General features: G+C 31.9%; 1 protein-coding gene across 5 annotated transcripts in view; it reads left to right on the top strand.

Moving 5' to 3' along the window:
* The first annotated feature begins 390 nt into the window (after positions 1-390).
* LOC148274244 (uncharacterized) overlaps positions 391-24554 on the top strand; it is a 140241-nt gene continuing 116077 nt past the window's right edge. For all 5 annotated transcript variants that reach the window (XM_088237400.1, XM_088237402.1, XM_088237403.1 and 2 more), the window contains exon 1: positions 391-645. The gene's annotated coding sequence lies outside the window, so the exon portion shown is untranslated. The remainder of the gene's footprint in view (positions 646-24554) is intronic.

Here is a 24554-nt window from a genome sequence, read left to right as displayed (position 1 = left end):
ACAATGTTCATATCGATTTTAAAAATGCAGCTAATTTTTCTAAATCCATTTAATCTATTTTTATCAGTATTCGTAGTATGTGATATTTCCCTTTTTTATGGACGCAACAAAACTTGTGTCTAAAATTTATTTAATTTCAAACTATTTTTAGATATATTTTCGAACATGGTGTTGAAGAAAATATCACTGGAGTCCTTTTTAAATTTATTTTATTTCAGAACGCGTTTTCCAGTCTCCCTATAAATTTTATTCCGGAGAACATCTTAACCCCTCCCTTAATCGACTGGCTCTTGTTCTTTATCTGACTCATCGCATTTAAAATTTCGAATGCATTTTGTACACTGCACTGGCCTCGAGAAAAATAAAAACAAAACACCCGCGCCTTTGATCAGTTTATTTCTGTCGTCGGCTCCGCGTGGCCGCGTTTTTTGCGAGCATTTTTGCGAGTGTTGGATTCGGCGAGCGCGGCTTAACTGCAAACCGGGCGACGCAAATGCATACCAACTTCGATCCAACGCCGCATTAATTCTGACCGATAATTTGACAAAGGCGTTGGGCGCGAAGTCTTTTACCGTTGTGATTAAGTTTAACTACGAACAGTGGGCCAAGCAGTACGATTTTTCGGCATCTGACTCTCGGTTCAAGGTAACGAAGCTATGAACGATTGCGAATTGCGACTGTTGTAAATAAAATACATAATATTTACATTAGTTTATTTTGCGGCCATCGTAAAAATAGTATTATTTATTTATTGCCTTGTTTTTACGCACTGAAATTAATCGAATTTTTAAGTTATTAACATTGTTTTTGAGTAAAAAAAAACACGTTCAAGCCGTCACTATTATTTTTTTATCGACTTCAGTTATATTTTAACTATCAACATTAATTAAAATGTTTTTTAATTGTGTTAATTTAAAGAATACCGGTTTTTAAAATTTATTATTTTTGATGAAACACATAATTTACTTATTTACATTAATAACATATACTCCCAGGAGTTGTAAAAAAACTCATTTGGAACGGTACTTAAAAAGAAAATATTTTTGTGACAATACAATCCAAAGTAGTAAGAACACATAATATTAGAAACATGAAACACAGTATTATACAGTATTTATAGAAATTATATGAATAATTATCACTATTAAAAAGATTCAAGTAATATTTTTTAATAGCTACACTTTTTATATATTTTTTTTTATTGATAAATTTCATAAAAGGTACGTGTTTTTTTTAAATTCTATACATATCTACTTTAAGACATCTAGTAAATGTTATCACTGTAACTTTCCAAAAAAAGAGCGGCGTAAGTATAGCCTGTGAGCTCGCCAATACATGACAGATGACATTAACATAACCATAGAAAAACATAGCAGTTGAGCTCTCAGAAGTAAAGCAACGTGAATGCAGCAATGCTTGAACTACATGTCAATAATATTCTAATAATAAATAATATTATTTGGCCATACGGAACTTTAAAGCAGACCTTGGTTTAATTACTAATAGTATTTTATCGGTTAGGTAGGTGTATTTAAAAAAAATGTTGCGTACCTGAAAAAAGCACAAATAATTATGTTTTTGTAAATGATGTCAGTAGCGACACTCAGAGAGTGGCTTTTTGACGTTTTGACATTTTTTATAAGAAATTCATGGCGTAGCCGAAATACTGTTATAAAAACGAGGATGTTTTTGTTGATTGACGTTAGCAGGCGCTACCCAGGGGCGACTTTGTGACGTGAGAAATTATTTAAAAAAAGAGATTCATGGCGTAGCCGAAATATTGTAATTAAAACGAGGATGTTTTTGTTGATTGACGTTAGCAGGCGCTACCCAGGGGCGACTTTGTGACGTGAGAAATTATTTAAAAAAAGAGATTTATGGCGTAGCCGAAATATTGTAATTAAAACGAGGATGTTTTTGTTGATTGACGTTAGCAGGCGCTACCCAGGGGCGACTTCATGAAGTGATGAAATTATTAATTTAAATATTTTTTTTCATTTTACATAGCGTAGCCGAGATAAGAAATTGCGTGGTGTTTCGAAATTTAACCGTGTAGGTAGCCGCCTAGTTACAATATTATTTTTGTATTTGTATAACTCCTGTTTTATAATGTTTATGTATTTATCGCTATAAGAATTGAACTAAAGATAGTTTTTACTTTCAATCGCTATCCGTTTTTTAAATTATGTTTGTAACACTCAGTAATATTTATTTTTCAAGTATTCAATGTTATTTTTGCATTTTAATTAATATTGTTAATATAAAGCGTATTTTTATTTATTTGAATTTACTAGACTGTTTTTATTACAAAAAAAAATGCATATTTCTCTATGTATTTTTCTGTTATAAACAATCTATTAAAATAATACACATCAAATTTCCATTGTCTGTTGATTTTATTTGCAATCTTCTTTTTTTTCGATGGTTAAAACTCTAGGAAATTCAAAGACAATAAATTTTTTACTGTCATATATTGGCGAGCTCACACGCTATACATAGCCCAAAAGAGCTAACTCTTGTGCTTGTCTTGACTTACACTGTTGTAGTTGTTTATTTATAAAAGTTTATATAATTTCAAATACGAGTACATGAGAAAACAAAATATGGCATATATAAAGAAAAAACATAATTCAATAAAACATTAAAATTCAATGTAATTTTTACACGTGTTCAAAAAGTTTCTTTAGATTTATTTTAAATTTATTTATTGTTATATTATTTTCAATAGTTTTGAGTTCATTAGGAAGATTATTATATTTTTTTACGCCTTTGAAGACAAAGCTATTTTAAACATGAATTATGTGGAATTCGGGAATTTTAATATTATGTTGGTATCTGAGTGACTTATTCATATAATTTATTTTTTCCATTATTATATAAAATCATGATTTACAACCTCTGCTTGCACTTGTATATAACACAGAAATTTGTTTAGTCTCCCACCAGTCTGACGATGTCGGTCACGACAAAACCCGGTCAATGGTAAAAATTTATACATATATGTGAAATAAAACCATATACGGATTTTTATTATTATAATACATAAAATACATGCAATTTGTAAGTAAGCATTGGTAGCATTCTTTATACACATCCTCAATTATAAAAGTCCACCATCTTTTATAAATTATATGAAATAAGTGTGTTGCTTATTTTATATAATTTATATTTTATGCTAAATCACTTTGAGTAATAACAAAGATTAAGTGAAAGATAAGAATAAAAACTTAAGTTAAATAAATTAAATTGAGTTTAAGATAAGAAACTTTTTTTTTAAATAAAAGAGAATGAAATAACATACAAGAATGTATAAAATAAACAAAAATTAATTAACATACACAAAAATCAACATATTACAACTGAGATGAAGAACATTTAAGAGAAGGTAATATAGAAGTCTAGGCATCTACAGGGCTTATGACCGGTCGTTGGCTGGGTTAAGTGGCCACTTTACACACTGTGTAACATTCACGTAAAATTAATTTAAAACTCAATAAAAATATTGTTGATAAATCCACCTGGTCCATGAAGAAGTATAGAAATTAAAAAAATAAAATTTTCAGGCGTTGCCTAGTATGCAGGTGAAATAATTCAATTAGATGAATCTCACCTGCATAAACAAAGGTTTCAGCTCTTTAACTTCACAAACATCAACAGATGAAAGAATGTTACACAGTGTGTAAAGTGGCCACTTAAACCAGCCAATGACAGGTCATAAGCTCTGTTGATGCCTAGACTTCTATATTACTTTCTCTTAAATGTTTTTCATCTCTGTTGTAATATGTTAATGTTAACAGTTCCCCAGGGAGTTGAATCCAGTCTTTGTCTACAAAAATTTAGACAAACTCAAAATATTGTTCACAAAAATTAAGATTAGACATTTTATTTCAGAAACATAGTAATATTTTTTTATAATCATTTGCTCTATCATAATAAATGTCGATATATATTTTTTTTCTATTTTGTTATAAAGTCTTAACATTGTTGCAAGAGTGTTTAAATGTGCCATATTGTTTGTAAAAATTGGAAGGTAAAATGTATCAGGTGATCTCAGACGCCTACGGGGAACAAACAATGACACATTTTCAACAAAAAACCCTGAATCAACATTATTGTGAATTATTTTACACAAGTACATCATATCTGTAATTTGTCTCCTAGTTTCCAACTCTTCAATTTTAAAATACTCCAAGCGCTCTTCGTAACATTGAAGTATTCCACCCATATTACACTTAAATGACAAAGAACGAAGGATTTTTTTCTGTTCAGTCATATTTTGATAAATCACATAATAAGGTGACCAAACAAGACTTCCGAATTCCAGTTTGCTATGTAAAATAGAATTATAAAAACAAATTATTGATACAAACAATACTGATGAAAAATATGAATTTTTTTAGATAGCACCACGATTTTTCAAAAACCCGTTTTTTTTCTCCGCATTATTTTTTACTTGTGACGTCACTTTTTCCTTTCAGTTGTACGAAATATTTAGACTACTACGTCACACTGGCGTTAACCCACCGGTGCCTAGGGGGGTATCTAGGATCCCCTAGGTGGCATATTCGTTCAATTCCTTTTTTATAATTCATCATATTGATTTATTTTTTTCATAATCATACCACATAATGTTAAGAATGTGTAAAAAAGATAACAAACAGCAAGCGTTACAATTCATTTACTCCACAATTTAGTAATCTTCGATACTCGGTTAATTTAAACGTGCGCCTCTCCACTCCCAATCACCCGTCGAACCACTCCGCTTACCGGTGGCGTGACAAGTCAATGTTATTCAAAACGTAGCAGCGAGAAAAGCGCGCTTCCATATATAATACTTTCGCAACAGTATACCTATATGTGAAAAATTGTATGAATTTCGCAGAAAACTGGAATTATTATAAAGCGGTTTTATAAACACTACCATGATAATCATAACGATATATTAGGGTATTAAAAGCAAACTCCATTTAAAGGGTCACTTAGCGATTTGCGAAAAACTTTGAAAAAGGAATTGTGAGATTTATAATCATGCTTCACCAACTGAATAAAGAATGCTAAGTTTGCCTGTCAAGTAGTATAATTAAAATCTGTTTTTGCAAGATTTAGAGATGGTTTTGAATTACGCAATTATTTAGGTAGGAATGTTTTTTAGATTTTTTATTATTATTTTGGCACCAATAAGTAATTTTCTGTTTTTGGTTGAGATTTCTTAGTTTGCTTCTAATATCCTCACCATAAATTAAAATAGTCCAGAAACCACGTACGCGCATCAAACTGAAGCCGACTACAAATTAATAGTTTTACGTTTTACGCATTAGTTACTCTGTAGACGTCGCTTAGTAGGCAACTGCCGATTTAAATTCAACTATGCCGTGTTGTGTCGTTTTCAAGTGTCAAATTAATGCTATGATTAAAAGAGAATAGTGTGAGATCACATTTCATGTGTAAATAGCGAATTCACTTATGTACCATTTGTCAGATTGTTAAATAAAACAAGGTAGACACTTGGTTAGAATTGCCAGGGTGGTCGATTTCACCCGGCTTTCTATTATCAAATCTAAGTATAATATTGAACGGTATTAATTTACTTAATTACTAAATAAAAGTACTTGTTTTTTTTCAATAGTCCAGTCATTAAAATATTTGTTGTAGTAAAACATAACATAACAAAACGTACAATTATCTTGTATTTTTATTATGATAATAAATTGTTCGCAGTCTGGTAACATTATATTTATTTCTTTATATTATTTTTGATCACAGCTTTTTAATTTCAGTAGTGAATTACATCACAGAACACCCAGACTTGAGAAAAATCACATTTCTCATTTTTGTGTTCTCACCGAGAATCGAACCCAAAACCTTCGGTGTGTGAGTCAAGCGTCTTGACCACTACACCACGGAGGCCGCCACATTGCGAGGCCACTTCACGCATGCGCGTAACCTCCTCAGGCACTCGCGGATTTTTTTCCCATTAGGCTCGGAAAGGTTAAAAAAGGACAGGCGAACAAGTGTCCAATGATTACAAAACAAATTAATTTAAGATGTGTTAAATTTTAAATGGTTTGTTTTCGTTTGAGATGTTTCGCCGCTCATTTGTTCAAACGTTCATATTGTGTTTATGTCAAAGAAAATATAAATTACATTATTTAATTACGTATTTATTTTTCGTGGGCTCGATGTAACTCTTATCTGCATTAGATACAAGACTTGGTACATCTCTCTTATTTATTTAAATAATTAAGTTATATCTTCAAAAAAAAACTTTGAAAAAAAATTAATTTTCCCATCGGAATTCGAAAGTCAAATTTATAAGAAAGAGCACGAGAATAAAACTTATAACAAAGAAGACAGAGAAGCTGTTTTGTGGCCGGTGTTTGTGCGAAAGAGACAAAAACAAAAGAAATTATTTTAATCAACCGGTTATTGGTACCATTTTTAAACATTTTTTTTTTGCACCAGAACAGGCCAGGAGGCCCAATTGCAGTAGTGAATTACATCACAGAACACTTAGGCTTAGAAAAATCACATTTAATTAATTTTTTGGTGTTCTCTCCGGGAATCGAACCCGAAACCTTCCGTGTGTGAGTCAAGCATCTTGACCACTACACCATTAGTATCATTGGTAGTAAACGAGGGTGTGCGCTACTTAAATTACCGGCGCATTTGTGTTTTTATTTTTATAACAGGCCAAAATAATATCATATTTTTATAAATGATGTAAAATAAATTATTTAACAGTATGTTTTTTTTTCAATGTCTGAACTTCAGAATATTCTGTCTTTTGCTTGTGGTAACTTGGTGTAACGATGTTACATCACCACGTGTAAAGGAATTTTATAGCACAGCCTTTAAAGAGTAAAATACGTAAACATAAATAATGTGTTATCGCTGGGGAAGCCTTGCCCAGGACACTTTTAAATTTATTTATTTTACTAACAGACAGCAGATAAATATTATTTGAATACAGATATGAAATTTATTTATATTACAAATATCAAAACAAATATACTACCTGTTTTATAACTTTAAGAATACAGTGCGTTTGAATGTTTAATAACCCTATGTAAATGTGTTAGTGCCTACTGGTGAACCAAGTAAACATACAATTTTTGTTTGTGGAAGTACGCGTATTTGAATAATTTAGAGGGAAAAAAATATAACGCTCACCTAAGCATGTCCATCAAATACTTTAAGGGACTGACCGTGTATTATACTTTAAAAATTATTTTATATGACAGGCGCAGTTGGTAAGACAGCTAACTGTGAAACTAGCGTCGCGGGTTCGATTCCCGCCAGTTGCAAGAAGAAAATCCGAGAAAGATTTTTTCTCAATTAGTCTGGATGTCGTGGTACATTTTTTCATAACTTCCTTCCATATCCTATTTCCCACCGGCTGACAAGCCTCTAAAGAAGAGATTTAGCGGGTTATTCATTTTTTAAAAATACAAAAAAAACTGAAATTTACAGAAACGTACATAAAAATATAAAGTAAAAAATTCAATGAAATATTTATAACACATTGTCACTAAAAAAATTCAACTTATTAAACTGTTTTTTTTTTTGTTTTAAATATTTTTTAAAAATAAAAACTATGCATTTATAAAAGTAATTAATTATATTTTTAATGTTTGAAGCACTAATTTTGCTTAACATTATTATTAAATTTATTAAAATGAAACAACATTATTATTGTTATCAAAAACATTTTTCACTTTGTGGTATGACATTTTACACTTATTTGTTTATAAATTTGTATAAACCACTTAATTTTTTTTTTAATTACACTTCGACCGGTTTCGAGGTTACTACCTCATCGTCAGTTAAATTCCTGACGATGAGGTAGTAACCTCGAAACCGGTCGAAGTGTAATTAAAAAAAAAAATTAAGTGGTTTATACAAATTTACAAACAAATAAGTGTAAAACAACATTGATTATATTATGTACCACTTATCCATACCCGCTCTACCTTCGGTGTGTAAATTTTATGTGTGTTTGTGTTTATTTATTCATTATGGAAATCAGTCAGTCTTTTTAATAAACACAAGGTACAAGAATTATTTTTTAAAAAGTAAGACCAATTACAGATTTCACATTAATTTATACAATTACAGAAGGCGAGGGGAAATAAATTAAATACTGAAATAAGAAATATTATAAAAAATAAATAAAAAGCACATAAAAAGGAGAAGACGTGATCATTTGTTTTTGACAAGATAGCGGCCTGAATATGAGCAATGAAGCAACCTTTTAATTTATCGAGTTATACTATTGAGAAAACTGCTTATAAAAAAAATACATTAAATATAAACGAATAACTTAAAACCTCTTATTTCGTATATTATTAAATATTAAACTACTGAAACATTTTTATACATTGATTTTTTTTCCCACATTCCTCGCAATTTAATTGTGATAACGATTGTATTTTTACAAATGAATTTATGTATGTATTGGCCCACTTGAATTGAATAATTGAGGGTGTTAAAAGCAAACTTAGAAATCACCACCAAAAACGGAAAATTAGTTATTGATGCCAAAATAAACTATACGTAAAAACCTACCTACCTACCTAGGTAAGTGAAGGATTTGACCACCTCAAATTTGTAGTTTCCCGCTGTGAAGGTGTGGGGGATTATGCCGTGAATTTGGGAGGCAATCATCAATCAAGACGACTCACCGAATAGTGACGTCACCCGCGGAGGAAGTGATAAATAAAAAACTTTAAAAAATCGTAGCGTTGATAATACGGTACGTAATTTTTTTTGGCTTATTTTGATAGTCTATTAACAAATTGAAAAAACCACTAAGCTTTCTCAATATATTCTTAATCCGCCCTGCATATGCGTATTGTGACATTAAAATTATTCGCAGGTGGTAATACTAAACGCAATTATATTATAGTTTTATTTATAGTTTTACGTAGATACTAAATACGCGTTAAAGCGCTGTAAATGCGTTCGCAATACCAGCCCTGAAATTACTTAATCAATGAGTTATTCGACAACACAAGCATATCATCATTTTTTAGTATATTTTTTTAGTTCTGTGATAAACATAGTCTAATATATATCAACATAATATTTACATCTATACTTATTCTAACATTATTTATTACTATTGTACACATACTATCCTAATTTATAATATTCAAGGTGTTTAATATGTACCGACACTCATATTAAACTTTGTATATTCACTATTTACAATATATACACGGGTTTTCAGGGCCAGACCGCGAAACTTCAGAGGAACATTCCTTATGGTAAGCTTTAAAAAAAATCCTTATGAATTTTTTTTCCAAAAAGTCATTTGAAAAAAAAAATGTAATCTCAAAATGTAGTAAATCCTTAATTTCTCGGACAAGCAGTCCCTCCACAACCCCTTTCCCCTCTCCTACCCAGCCGCTTCCCTTGTCCGCGTTCTGGTGCGTATCACTTCGTTGGTCAAATACATTTTCATCGGATTTTTCACTCCATTCTGAGATCATATTTTTTTTTTTTAAATGACCTTTTGAAAAAAGTCCTAATTTTAGGATTTTTTTCAAAGCCTACCATGGAGAATGTTCCTCTGAAGTTTCGCGGTCTGGCCCTGAAAAACCGTGAATAACCCAGTATTTTTACATATATAGTCTTTTCATGTCATTTTTTTTCATAATTTCCTCAAATTACTTTATTCCCTTGTACATAAAGCAGTCCAGAGACACAGTCTTATATGGTTTAATTTTGGAAATAATAAAGTTGCATTACAGCCTCATATTTTTTTATTTTTAAGGAATAACCCGCTAAGCCTCTATTATTTAGGCTTGTCAGCAGGTACCTTGTAGGCAGTTACCAAGAAAGGATATGGAAAAAAATTATGAATAATACACCACAACACCCAGACCAATTGAGAAAAAACCTTTGTTCGATTGCCACGACAGTTTGCCGTCTAACCAACTGCGCCACGGCGCCTGCTATAATTATTATAATATTATTATAAAAGGACGCGTATTGACCACACCACGTTTTTGTGGGTCATTTCACTGCCAGAGGTAACGCACTATCAATTTCGCCATCTTGTTGTATGTTCACGGAAAATTGCACGTGGGACAAGAGTAATAACTCATGCCACAAGATGTATTATTTTAATGCATTTGAATGCACCGGTTGCCGGACACCTGTCAAAATAATTAATCGAACTTTCGGCTTGCCTTATTTGGAGAAACATTTAAAGTTTTCTTTAATAAAGCCCTCCGGTCCGCGCGAATGTTAAGAACCTGCCATTTCATTCAAAAACAAGTTTTTTTAAAATATGAATAAACACGTTATGGCAAATTTTTGAATACTTAACTCCAATGGTTATAATTACGACGATATGACATTTATTCAGACAAACAATGAGTAAATTGAACGTTTTTTTTATTTTTTAATGAACTTTAAAAATCAGCCAAAAATAAATATATGAATCGTATTATTTTATAGTTTTGTAATTTTGAAATTCTATAAAGTTCTAGTCAAAGAGATTTTGGTAAGTTGGCTTCCTGGAAACTGGAAATCATCACAACACTCATAATGAATTTTCTAGGAACTTCGCCTTTCAATTAAATGCTTTCATTTTTACAGCTTGTAAGAAAACAACTTTTATATCAAATTTCACATAGCGCTGAATCTCATGTTTTTTTTTTTAAATTAAAAATAAATATTTGCGTTTATTTGATTTACCCAAATATTTATATTTAAGGCCCATTTTTAACGAGTGGTAAATAAACTCACTTTAAGAAAATGGAAATCAAGTTAGGGTAGAGTGGGATTCGAACATTTGATAATAAGGTCGAAAAAGGTCAATGCTTCATATTTTTATTAAATAAATTCTTTTAATACTTATACATTTTTTTTGCACCACAACAGGCCAGGAGGCCTAATTACAGTGGTGAATTACATCACAAAGCACCCAGGCTTGAGAAAAATCACATTTTAATTTTTGTGTTCTCACGGGAATCGAACTCGGAACCTTCCGCGCGTGAATCAAGCGTCTTGACCACTACACCAGGAGGCCGCCAATAATAGTACTCATAATGATAATTCTGTATAAACCCCCCTCTAAAAAAAGGCTTTCTTTCTTTGGAGAGGAACAGCATTAATAACAAAAATATGCTATTACAATGAAACTTAAATAAACCCCTAGTTTATTAATTATTTAAAAGATAAATATAGAATGTTTAAAAATCTAGTAATTATTCCTCAGCTATTTTATACGCATTTCATTAAGAATCCTGTTTTGATAGTACAGACATAAACACAAAATACAAACATATATGTATTAAATATAAATATTTTCCATGTTAAAGGTCATCTCATCACGTCACAATAGTTAGTCTACTAATAAATGTTGTCTCTCTCGAATCATCAGCAATTGGGAAACATTTTCGTTAAAATATTGTTACTAAGAAGCATGCGCCCCATTATACATTTTCGTCGCATTGAAAATAAAATGACGCTCTGCAAAATAACTAATAATAGTAAAAATAGTGTTTAGTACGGATGAAAGACATTTGAGAGAAGGAAATATGAAAGTTTAGGCATTTACAGGGCTTATAACCTGTCATTGGCTGGTTTAAGTGGCCACTTTACACAATGTATAACATTCACCATTTTTCCTACAAATTATAACTTGTGTACCTACGCCGAAATGTTGAAAAATCAATGAAATTAAAATACATGGAAAATTATTTGTAATATCGTCACGTAATACTAAAAACTAGAATGAATGATCGAACCATTCATATCAAACGAACAACATGGATTTCGGCCTGGGCGTTCAACCAATACAAATTTGATGGTGTTTACGAATTTTGTCACTAAGTCACTCGACAAAGGTGCTCAAGTAGACTGTTCGTACAACGATTTTTCCAAAGCGTTTGATAAGGTAGATCACCAACTTTTGCTTCTGAAACTTCAGAGGATTGGCTTTAGCGACATTCTTTTGAAGCTATTCACAAATTATCTTACAGATCGTAAGCAATATGTGTCATATGGACTGTATCAATCTGAAACATTTAATACCTCTTCAGGGGTTCCTCAAGGATCTAATTTGGGACCATTGTTATTTTTGATCTTTATAAATGATATTGGTAAAGTCATAAAATTTTGTAATTTTCTCTTATTTGCTGACGACCTAAAAATTTTTTGTGAAATACTGACTTCTTCAGATTGTATTAAACTTCAGTGTGACATTCAAAATATAATTCAATGGAGCAAACAAAACAAATTGTTCTTCAATGTTTCCAAATGTTTTGTAATGGCATACACAAGAGCATCCAAAACAATATACTATCGTTATCTCATGGACGGAGTAAGACTTGAAAGGGTTTCAACGTCCAGAGATCTCGGGGTGTTGTTTGATGCTAAGTTATCTTTTAATCTTCATATAGTTAATCTATGTAATGACTCCCTTAAAATGCTTGGTTTTGTTCTTAGAAATGCCAAGATCTTTTCTAACACTCAGATTTTGAGGACATTGTATAATTCCTTGGTAAGAAGTCGTTTGGAGTTTAGTTCCATTATTTGGTCGCCACATGAGACTCGATACTCTTTGATGGTGGAGAGAGTGCAGAAAAAATTTCTGCGCTATCTGTACCTTAAAGAGTGTGGATATTATCCTTGGCTCTTCCCAACTGACTTTTTACTGGGAATGCTAGGCTATCAGTCATTATGGAGGAGGAGGGACGTTCATTTGGGTGTTCACTTTTTCCAGGTGATCGGTGGTCGCATACATAACTCAGAAATTCTGATGGATGTAGGTCTGTTCGTACCTGATAACTATCTTCGACAAAGACAGCATCGATTGTTTTACCTACCGCGATGCAGAACCAACCTGCCAATGGTTATGCTGGTTGGTAGGGCAATCTTGCTACTTAATCGCATCGCCTCGGATGTCGACATATTTCACGACAGTGGGCCTTCCCTTAGGAAAGCACTTTCTAACATTTAATTTTTCTTTTTACATTTTGTTATATTATTTTAATAACATAATTATCTACTGTAATTTGTGATCTATTATTGTATTTAGAATGAATTGGGTCTTTTTCTGTAATGTTCTAAATATCTGAATAAATAAATGAAATGAAAAATAAATGAAAATGCGTACTCTTGTGAACCGTGTGCTCTTGGAGCACCCTACCCTGGCCTTAAATTGAGAAATACATGCTAAAGCACTTTAAACATTTTATGCGGTGAGAGAATTTCCAAATCTTAGATATTTTTTTTAAGCCAATCAACAGGCTTAAGTAAGCCTTAGTAGATTGGCATTAATGAGTAATACTTAATCTAAACATTCTTAAAATCTACTAAAATTAACGAAGTGTATAATTAACAAAAGGTATGTATATAGCATAATCTAGGCGGAAATGGCAAGTGTGACATCGCGAGTCAGGAGAGACCACTCCGCTTGCTTCTTAAACGCCTGCCCTTGCTGTAGGAACACATCGACAGTACCGTTTAGTGAGATTTCGTTCACTGTTCTGAGGATCCTTGGCAGAGGGGGAAAGAATCAGATGTTAGTTTTATAATTTCCCACAGCAAAGACAGGATTGTACGCAAGTTACGGCAAGATACATAAACCTAAGTTTATCTTTTTTTGCAAGGAAAGATTGAAGGAAAACGAAGTGTAGGAAGAAGACGTATCTTCTGACTTAAAAACTTTAAAAAATGGTCCCACTGTAGCTCTAAATCATTGTTCAGAGCTGCTGCGGACCTCTTGCGCGGTAGCCAAGCACGTACACCGAGGTAAACAAGGCGTATCATTATTATCAGATTATTTTATTTAAATTTATCCCAAGCTGCGACGCATTAAACAAAATATTTGTTGGTGTGTTGTGTTGTATAAATAGAAGGATAACTACGAGATTAGCCGCTTGGGAGATTCGACTAATTCACACCCGCGTAATATTTTTTCTTATTTTTTATTTTATTTATTGTTATTTATTTAACCAGATTTTATCAGTATGCATCACAAGTATTGAATCCTCTGTACAGTGTGCAGATACCACGCATCGAATATACTATACAAAATAAATTTGTGAAATTCATGTGTACCGTTTAGAATTTGACTGGAAATGTAATTAATATTGTTAAAACTTAACAGGATAAGAAAAATTAAGACCTTTTAAATTTATTTAAATTGTAAATTCAATATGGGATTGCCCTGAACTATTATCTCTCATCAACTTCAGGGTGCCTGGAAGAATAACTAGACAGGTGCCATCGTTTTGTAGCAACAATTCACGGACAGTGTATACTTGTAATGCCGTATTAAATAGACTTCATGAACTCGGCAATAGTTATTCCCACGCATCTGATATATTTAGTGTAGGGTATTGTTCCTATAGAACAAACTTTTTGAACTTTTTCAAAGATGGTGAATGGTAATTTTATATATTGATTCATGCATTTCATAATATATACGGTTTTTTGTTAATTTTGCCCAGCTGTATGAAACAGTACTTATGATTTTCTTGTTATATTACTGTAAAATTTTTAATTATTTAAACTTTCCACTGAATATGCTGTATAATTTTTAAATTAATTTTTTTAATAAAAATCTTGTATAATTTTTAGGTTTAATTTTTTTATAAATCTTGGGTATAAGAAAATTTATATTAAAAAAAATAAAAAAATATGTATTAAGCCAAATATGTTAGTATTATAAATTTTTGTAAAAGGAAGATTTGCCGTTTATGTTAATAAAATAAAAAAATATCTTAAAATATGTATTTAAAAAAAAACTTCTCTGCAAAAACGTTTTCAAATAACTGCTATATTTTTTTGGTTCAAAATAGCCTCTGTTTCAATTAACTGTCCTAAATTACTATTTGAATAGCTCGGTCTCTCTATAAATGTATTTCCTCAAGTTCTTAGTAAAAACCCTTTTCCTTATGTTCCTCTAGTCTCATATACGAGGCATGTTTAGAAAGTAAGTGTACGAGGTTATGAGATTTTTTAGAAAACGTGTATTTAGTTTAGTTTGATTGTTGATCCATTTATTAAATACTTTTCCACGTAATTGCCATCCTGTTCAATGCATTTGGTGAGCCGTGGCACAAGCTCCTTTATGCCCTCCTCCAAGAACTCTCCCGCCAGCTCCTTCCCCCACTTAGCCTTTTTCTGCACCTGCTTGTCAGTTGAAAATTTGATTCCACCCATGTATGCCTTCATAAAGGTGAGCAAATGATAATCTGAAGGCGTTAAGTCAAGGGAATACAAGGGGTAATTCAAAACATCCTAACCAAATGTGTCCAAGAGCGCCTTGGTGGCTAAGTCTGTGAGAGGATGGGCGTTGTCGTGCAACAAGCACACACCTCTTGTCAACATTCCTGCTCTTTTGAGTTTTTAAGGGGTCACAATATTGTTGTACATTGATGATCTTCCCCAGAGGCAACAATTCAACCAAAATGATAACTTTTCGGTCCCAAAATATTGAGGCCATGATTTATTGACTTAAAATTGTGGTTTTTAATTTTTTTTAAGGATGAGAAATTGGTGTGACGCCATTGTGGCGACTGTTTTTTTGGCTCAGGGGTGTAATGAGCCACCCAGGTTTTATTTCCAGTCACAATAGAGTTCAGAAAATCCTTACCTTCTAATTCAAGTCACTCAAGAAACTCGTGGGCGCTATTGACCCATTTTTTCTTGTGCTGCTCTGCAAGCTGTTTTGGGACCTATCTTTTAAACAGTTTCTGGTATCCCAGCGTTTCTGCGAGTGTCTTGTATAAGAGGATTCTGAAGAGATGTGGAAATATCGCAGAATTTTCATACACTGTCAATCGGCGGTCTTCACCAACAGTTTCCTCGATTTTCGCACCAGTTAATTTTTCAAAATAGAAGGTCTTCTATACCTCTATTCGTCATGAATTTTTATTCTTCCTTTTCTTAAATCCCTTCACAACTTAAACACACTTGTTTTGTTCATAATATCTCCGCCACAAACCGTTTTCATTCGCTTTATTTTTTAGAATAAATATTTTTTTTTATTTGACAGAACTACACGACACTAACGATGGGTTGTAGAAAAACCGTTCGGAACTTGTTAAATAAAATCACACTTCATACATAGGTCATATTATATATTATTGAGAAAAAAACACATTTTTATTTTAAATAACAATTTATTCATTGTAATATAAACATTGTAACAAAACAATATAAACTTTGATTGTCCGCATTTATCTCTATAAAAATCCGTTGAATAATGTAAAAAACGTTGACGTAAGTATTTTTATGAATCTGAATATTTTCAATCAACACATAAAAAAAAAAAGAGACAACAATTGGCTATCGCCAGCTGTTTCATTTTAGTTAAGTGGTTTTAAAAAAACATATTTGATAATAGAAAATAGAAAAAAAATAAAAAAATGCGTTGTATTATCATCGCTACGTTTTTTTTAAGCATCGTAATTTTAAAATTACTCCACCTGCGACGTCACTAGTTGTCCTGACTTCAGGAAACCGGAAATCTATCTAACGCTGTAGTTTATTTTTATAATTTTTTTCATACATTTTTGAGGAACTTACAATTAAATACAATGAAATGATCTAATTTTTACCGCGTGTAAGAAAACATTTTTATATCCAACTATCCGAAGCACTGAACATTCTTATTCGGCTCTTTGGGCCTCGATTAATTGGAATTTCAGACGTCTAGTAATTTCACCCCTTCGGAACTCACAATGTATTTTTTTATTGCACAATGTCACGTCGTAATAAAACATGGACCGGATTACGTCGTATTATTTTTTGTCAAAAGCTTGATTTGATTAATTTGTTTGCATAACACATGAGTTGATTAATTTACGTAACACATAAATAATAACTTATTTAAGGGGTTTTAAAAACTAACGCTAATGAAGAACTTTAAACAAATAAATATGCGTAGATAGTAAGAACAGTAGAATGTACGTTCCTCACTTTTAGTTTGATTTCTGAATATGGACACTCAACTTTCTCCACACAAACAATCATCATGGTTCCCTTTCAACACCTAATGGTGCATAGGGCACTGCATTGGTACTCCAATCGCAGCGTATCTTAATCATTTTTATTACATGAAGGTAAAATGATCAGTCTTACGCTTCAGGTACCAGTCCAGGAAATATGAAATATTATTGTGTGAAAACACCCATATTAATAAATATTTCACTTCAACTATGTCGGGAATCGACCCCGAGACCTCTTGCATGGCAGGCTAACGCGCTGACCATTATACTACGAGGTCGACAAAATAGCCACTCAAAAATGTAAGGTTCGTGAGCGATCGAAATGTAAGAATTGGTTATTCAAAATAATGCTACTATAACCACACAATATAATAGGTTAAGGAAAAAGTCATTTCGCATTTTGGGCTCTTTTTTTTAACTAATCTCGTTCATTATTGGTCACATCGGATCGTACAATACGGCGTTGTAAAGGTGTGATTGTGTACTACAAAAGTTTTTTTTTTTAAAGTATTGTGTTTGGTCGGTTCAGTCGTTAACTATCGTGCGTCGAGTATAGAGGTCTCAAAGGAAGAAATTTGCTATATGTTACATTTTTCTACCTTTAAGGGAAAAATGCGTCGAAGGCGACCAAATAATTTGCTTTGTATACGAGGCCGATACTTTTTCGGTTTTGCTTCACAACAGTGGTTCGAGCGATTTCGTTCTGGTGTAGTGGAGGTGAATGATGCATCACGCTCTGGCAGGCCTGTCGTCGAAAATGTCGATAAAATTATGGAAAATATCAAGATAGACGGTCATGTTAGCAGTCGTAGCATCGCCTAGGAGCTGAATATTAATCATGAAACCGTTTTGAATCATTTGTAGAAGGCTGGATTAAAAAAGCATATTATTCACATATGCAAATATCCAAGCAAAAAGTAAGGTTGGTATGCGACCGATATGTAGTAAAGAAGAATATTTCTTTCAAAATCATTTGATTTTATAAAGTCTCTTCAAATCTAAAAATGACATCCATAGAACTATAGAATAATAAAATGACTAATCAGTAAAAAAAGGATAATAGAATTTGACCTTAGCAACTTTTAAACCATTTGACTTTGTAGTTTTATATTACTACTAGTTTTTTCCGTGGCTTCGCTCGCGTGGTATAGAGTAGAAATTAGTTAGGTAATAAATTAATTTTGACGTTTGGCAAATATAATTTTCTCGTTAGAACGACATATTTGTCGGGATATAAAGAAGCTCGTGACGATTTCCGGTTCTCCAACTATCGCTTTGATAAAAATGTGACGATCCAATAGTCTATGGCGAAGTAGCATCGTTATTCTGTTCACAAATCCAAAATCTTACTACAAAACCAAAACGAAAAGCAAACAAAATTAATCATGGATAAAGCAAGTCAATTATATAAATTTAAAGAATTAATTTAAAATTGATTATTTTTGACACCCTCCTTACCGCCTACTCATCTTCAAATAATGTTGCTCATTGTCCATATATAATATATTGTGTTTTTATATTGTTTTTTTTGTAATTGAATGAAAAATAAGTACCCAAATTTACTTCTCACTTTTCTGGCTATCCGTTTGCAAAAAAATATGTCAATCAGTCGCTCCGTTGAGACGTGAAGGCAACACAAACACGCATTTGCATTTATAATGGATTGGTCTTACTAGGGTCAAATTCTGGAGCAGTAAGATGTCACGGTGTAAGCAAATCAAAGCAAATACAGGAAATAATCATGCAAGAAATTGACCTTTTTAATATGTGTCACCATTAAATGGTGATACGATTTTGTTGTGTACAACAAGGCCTCCTTTGAATACAATTATAATAAGGAAATATGTATATGCTTGGACCCATAGCCAAAAATCTATAAATATCTACTCAAGGTTACCGATTTAATCGACCTGTTCCTTCCCGAAATTTTCTATAAATAATGCAATGTGTCCCGGACTCGAGTGACCAGCCATTGTCATATGAAAATTTATAAAAAGCTATCGACAAAAACTCTTAGCACTTACATAAAAAAAATCTTTGAAGTTAATAAAAAAGTGGTAATAAAAAATATAAAAACAGTGTTATTGTCTTATTCTTCTTCCTCTTGGTCTAGGTCGTATGACCTGTTTGTGACGGTGGGCGGTCTTGGTATGATGACATCCAGCTGTCCTTTCATCTTTTTGGCAGCCTTTTTGGTATTCTCCTACTGCAGGGGTTTTAGACGTTATGATTTTCGCAAGCCTCGTATCTTCCATGCTGTCCACATGGTCCCTCCAAAAGCGCCTACTGCCCCACCTCACTATGTCTTCAACACCACATACTGACCTTATCGTTTCATTTCTGATCCGATTTCTAAAAATTCTCCCTGCGATGAAGCGTAGAATTGTTATTTCATATTTTTAATGATTGAAATAAAAAAAAACACTCAAAAATGATGTAGGTTTTTGGAATAAAAATATGAATAAAAAAAATTTACGCAATTTTTTGTTTTTTTACGTAAATGATGATTTCATTGAAAAAAAATCCCGTAAAGTACATGTCAACAATTATTAATTATTTTTTTAAAGACACATTACAATACACTAGGACAAAAACAGATATACGAGGGTAAAGTCGATGGTAAATGAAATGAAATTATTAACATATAAACAAAGAATATTTTACAATACAATGATATTTGTTCATAAAATTATAAACTCTAATAAAAAAACAGAATTTTGGAAAAAAAATGATCGGAACCAGCATGAACACGATCACAATACTAGAGAAAAGAACAAAATTAGACTTCCATTTAGGAAAAAGGCAAAGTCACAAAATTCAATTTTATTTAAAGCAATTAAAAAGTATTACGAAATGGAAAAAAATATTTATGAAGAAAAAAACATATCAAAATTTAAAATAATGGTCAAGACATATGTGATAAACAATTTATAAATTAAATATATTTGTAATGTTATTATTAGAACACACATAACAATATGTATGATATGTGTGCCCTACTTTAAGATTTAAATAAATAAAAAAAATTAAAAAAATAAATAAAGCTTTTTTCTATCTTTCAAAGATTCCATGAAATGCCATGGACTTGCCATGGACCTATGGTATGTGTAATAAGTCACCGTTGCCGCTCGGGAGACGCCATTTTTCTGTAAGACGTCATCTTCTTACTACTGTTAGGCCGCCATTTCATTTTTTAGTAGGCCAATTGCTTCGCTGGTAATAATACGTATTGTTTCTTTCCGAACTCTGGCTTCCTTTTTTGTTTTCGTTAATTTATTATTTTTATTAATTTATTTAAAGACTTATTCAGTCCATTCAACAATGGCAAACACATTTTTTTAAATAATAATATGCATATAGGTACAATTGAAATACAACTAAAGAAAATTAAAGCTAGGACTAAAAATTAAATAATAATTACTGCCCCAAGACAAGATCTGGTCTATCTTAGTGATTGTTTAAATCTAGGTTTACAATGTAATACAATCGGGACATTAGTGTATGCAGCCATAGTTTGTGCTGTGTTGATCGAGGAACAGCACATTATTATTTCGCAACCGGCGGATCGGAACATTAAATGCCAATTGTTCCAGTAACGATGGTACATCAATTCAGCTATTTGGTAAATTAAACAAATGTGGAATTTCTACGTTTTTGTGGAATTTCAAACATAAACTTCATTTCTCCGTAAGTGTAGTCTCCCCTCTGGAGGCCAATCATCCGTGCTACTTTTCTTAGCAGACGATGTTGCATTGATTTACAATGATTTCTCCGGCCTACATAGAAGGGACACCAGATCACGGAGGCATATTTTAAAAGAAGACGAACGAGTGAGAAATATATTGCTTTAACTGTGAACATATTAGCAGTCACTGGATGTCTTGCTAACAAAACCTAAGAGTTTTAGTGACTTATTAATCATGGTATCAGTATGTTCATTCCTTCTTCTTCTTCTTGTCAGCCCGTTTCTCTCCACTGCTGGATATTAGCCTCTTCCATGTGTTTCCACGAGTTCTATCTCCTCTGTGGCCTCCCTTCTTCCCTTTTATTTTCGAAGGGTCTCCAATTTAGTATTCTGGAAATCCACCAATCAGCTTCTAGCCACATGACCCTCCAATTATCAGTTTTGTCTTCTCGTTTAATTTCGTTAATTTGTTGGTAATTTATTTTACTAAATGTTATTAAATATTTGTATATAACCACATACCGACTTTACTATGTCTACCGGTTTCGAGATGTACCCGTCTCTTCGTCAGGACACCAATTAAACCAACATGCAAACCAACATGCAACACCCACATACACCTTCACTATAGTTGTTGCACAAAAATATAAAACCAACACGACATGCATTTTAATAAGCACAAGCATTGATTAGGACAAACATGCACTGATTAAATTATGAAAATATTATCTTGTTTGAGAATTAATGAAAAAAGTAGAGGGGATGGGGGGAGGGGATAAGCTTAAAAAGTTTTATAGGGTGACCATTACAGTGGAACATCAAAATTAGGATTTTAATACAAAAAAGATTTATCTTTACTATACGAGGAATAATAATTATTCGAATGAAAGTTATGTCAATACCACAATAAATACTGTATGAGCAAGAGCACTCAAATAGAACTTATAACAAGGAAAACAGAGACGCTGTTCTGTGACCGGTGTTTGTGTAAAAGAGACAAAAACAGAAGAAGACGTACGTTCAATCAGTCGGTTATTGGCAGCGGCCGAGAGTACACGCTCGTTATATGACCGGCGTATTTCATCATCATCATTCCCTTTCTGCACCTAATATATATAGGGCACTGCATTGGTAACCAATCGCAGCGTATCTTGATCATTTTTGTTGCATGAAGGTAAGATGATGAGTCTTACGCTTCAGGTTCAGGTCCAGGGACCATGAAATATTCTAGTGTGAAAACACTCTTTTAAATAAATATTTCATATCAACCATGTCGGGAATCGAACTCGAGACCTCTTGCACGGAAGGCAAACGCGCTGACCATTACACCACGAGGCCGACCACCCTAACCAATTGAAAAAAAATATTTTTTTGGATTTATTTCTTGTAACTGGCGGGAATCGAACCCGCGACGCTACTTTCACAGTTAGCTGTCTTACCAACTGCGCCACGGCGCTCTATCTCTATTGTAATATGTGAATCTTCATAAACTAGGGGTTAGAATCCAGTCCTTGTCTGCAAAAATTTGGACGAACTCAAAGTATTGTTGAAGCATGTTACAGTTTATAATTTCTGAAATCGAATATTTTGAGCACAACATTAAAGGCATATAAAATATATTTCTCAATCACATGAATAAAGTGATTTAAACGAATAAAATGTCTTAATCATCTCATCAATCAAATTTTCTTAAAAAAATAAACTGCATTTTTGTGGAAAAAAATAAACTGCGTTTTAGAGAGAAAAATTAAAATGCATCTTAGAGAAGAAACGCTTTTAACCAAGCAAAATGTGTGCATTGTATGTGCGTCAAAGTTTATTAACCCGAAAAAAATTAATGCTCCCAAAAACGTCATTCGAAATTGAACACGTTAAACCGGCAACTGATCCCTAATCTAGTGCATTATAATGTCATAACGGATCGTTAAATTTAACCGTATTTTAAACTAAGTTCTCTGCGTACTTTGAAGTGTAGAATAATATGCATTTGCTTGTTTTTACAACTACAAGCTTGTCCGTGATTACAATAAGCAGTGCCTCGATTATGAACGCTATCTTCATCTGTATATATCGAGTATCGAGACGGTATACTTAACTTCTGTGCCATATGTATCTTACCTCGGTATGTTCTTCTGGGATTTTTAATTTATTTTGCTGAAAAGGTCTAAATTATATTATAATATTTACAAATTATGGAAAAGGAATTATTTAGCAGTACATATGTGACTATGGTTTTTATCTTCAAATGTCTGAAATTCAGAATATTCTGTCTTTTGGTCGTAAAAACACGATGTTGCATCACCGCCTGTAAAAGAATTTTGTAGCACAATCTTTTATGAGTTACTTGAGCCCGGGACACTTTGTATTTTGACAAATTTCGTAATTTCGTGTCTTAAATTAAAAATAATATATTTTCTTCTTCATTCCCTTTCCGCACCTAATGGTGCATACGGCACTGCATTTGTAATTTCAGTATTGCAATTGAATTATTCTTAAATAAAGGCAAGATGATCAGTCTTTCGCTCCAGGGACTATAAAATATTATATTTTAAAAACGTATTTTTAAATATATATTTAATGTCAACCAAGTCGGGAGTCGAACATGGTATACACATTTAAAAAAACACATCTAACTTGTTATGGTAATAAAACGTATTGACAACTGTATCACGAGGTTACTAGATATGTTTTTCCGTGTGAACATAATTTGTAAACAGATTTTTCTATTTTTAAACATGTTTTTAACCCTCTCTCATCCTTGACCCATTGAATACTTTAGATTAAAAAAAGATTGAATAATTGATTATACACACTGGCATTATTAAAAATGTTTTTGAATATTTTTTCTTACAAATAGTCGAGTTATTTAGCAGTGTTTTTAAAAAACTGTACGAGGGGTAAAAAAACTTGTATGGTATGAAGATAATTGAAACATGTTTTCTGTCTAATAATATATTTTTTATTATTCTTTTTTATTTTAAATTTTAAATTCGGAGCTCGATTGTTGTGAACTCCTGAATCTCATTAACTTCAAAATACCTAATCGAGTCACTAGAAGTACGGAGTTGTTGGAAACTACGAGTACATACGTAGGTACTAACTATGCGCGACACTCTCCGATTCCGCGTTTACATTCCTTAGCCAACAAATTTACTGGTGATATAAACATTTTTAATACGACAATTATCCATTTTAAAACATTTTTAAATGCACTGTTTGAAACTAATTATTAATGTCGTAATAAAACTTTCTTTTTCGTACAATTTTTTCTCTGTTTTTGATGTGTATTATTATTTATTATTATCTTTTTCTGAAATTAATGTATCAAATATTTTTGTGGACCAGATATTATGTTATTATCTTATATATACTAACTGTAAACTAATTTTTATTATTTGTTTTTAACAATAATTTGTTAATACCATTTTTTTATACGTATAAGTATATGTAAATCTAAATATTTTTTTTGTTTAAATTCTTTAAAGTTATTTACAATTTGCCTATTAATTCAATTACTTTTCCAATATCCATATTTATTTATTTTTTCTTTTTTACTATGTAAAGTTTCACTTTTTATTTTTGCAAAGCAGTATGCTTTTTATTGTTTCTACATGTATTCAAAAAAGCGTTTTTTATATTTTAAATTTTTACTGACTATGTTTGTACTTACCTGTATATTTTTTGTAAATGCCCCTTGGGCGTATTGTAAAATTAAATAAATAAAAAAAAAAAATTAAAAAAAATTATTTACATACTGCATATAAAAAAAATGCATTTCTATTTGAACATTTACATATTAACAAAAAATAAAGGCAAAGACAAGGACAATCGAGCCTCATAAACCAGGGAATGAAATTGTACAATAAACTACCAGACAAAACTAAAACTAAAGACTC

This window comes from Micrasema longulum, unplaced genomic scaffold (assembly GCF_059751315.1).
Source record: "Micrasema longulum isolate JH-2025_06_02 unplaced genomic scaffold, ASM5975131v1 h1tg001716l, whole genome shotgun sequence".
Lineage (NCBI taxonomy): Eukaryota > Metazoa > Arthropoda > Insecta > Trichoptera > Brachycentridae > Micrasema > Micrasema longulum.
The sequence above is the reverse complement of the archived record's forward strand: the minus strand, read 5'-3'. Positions and strand labels throughout refer to the sequence as shown.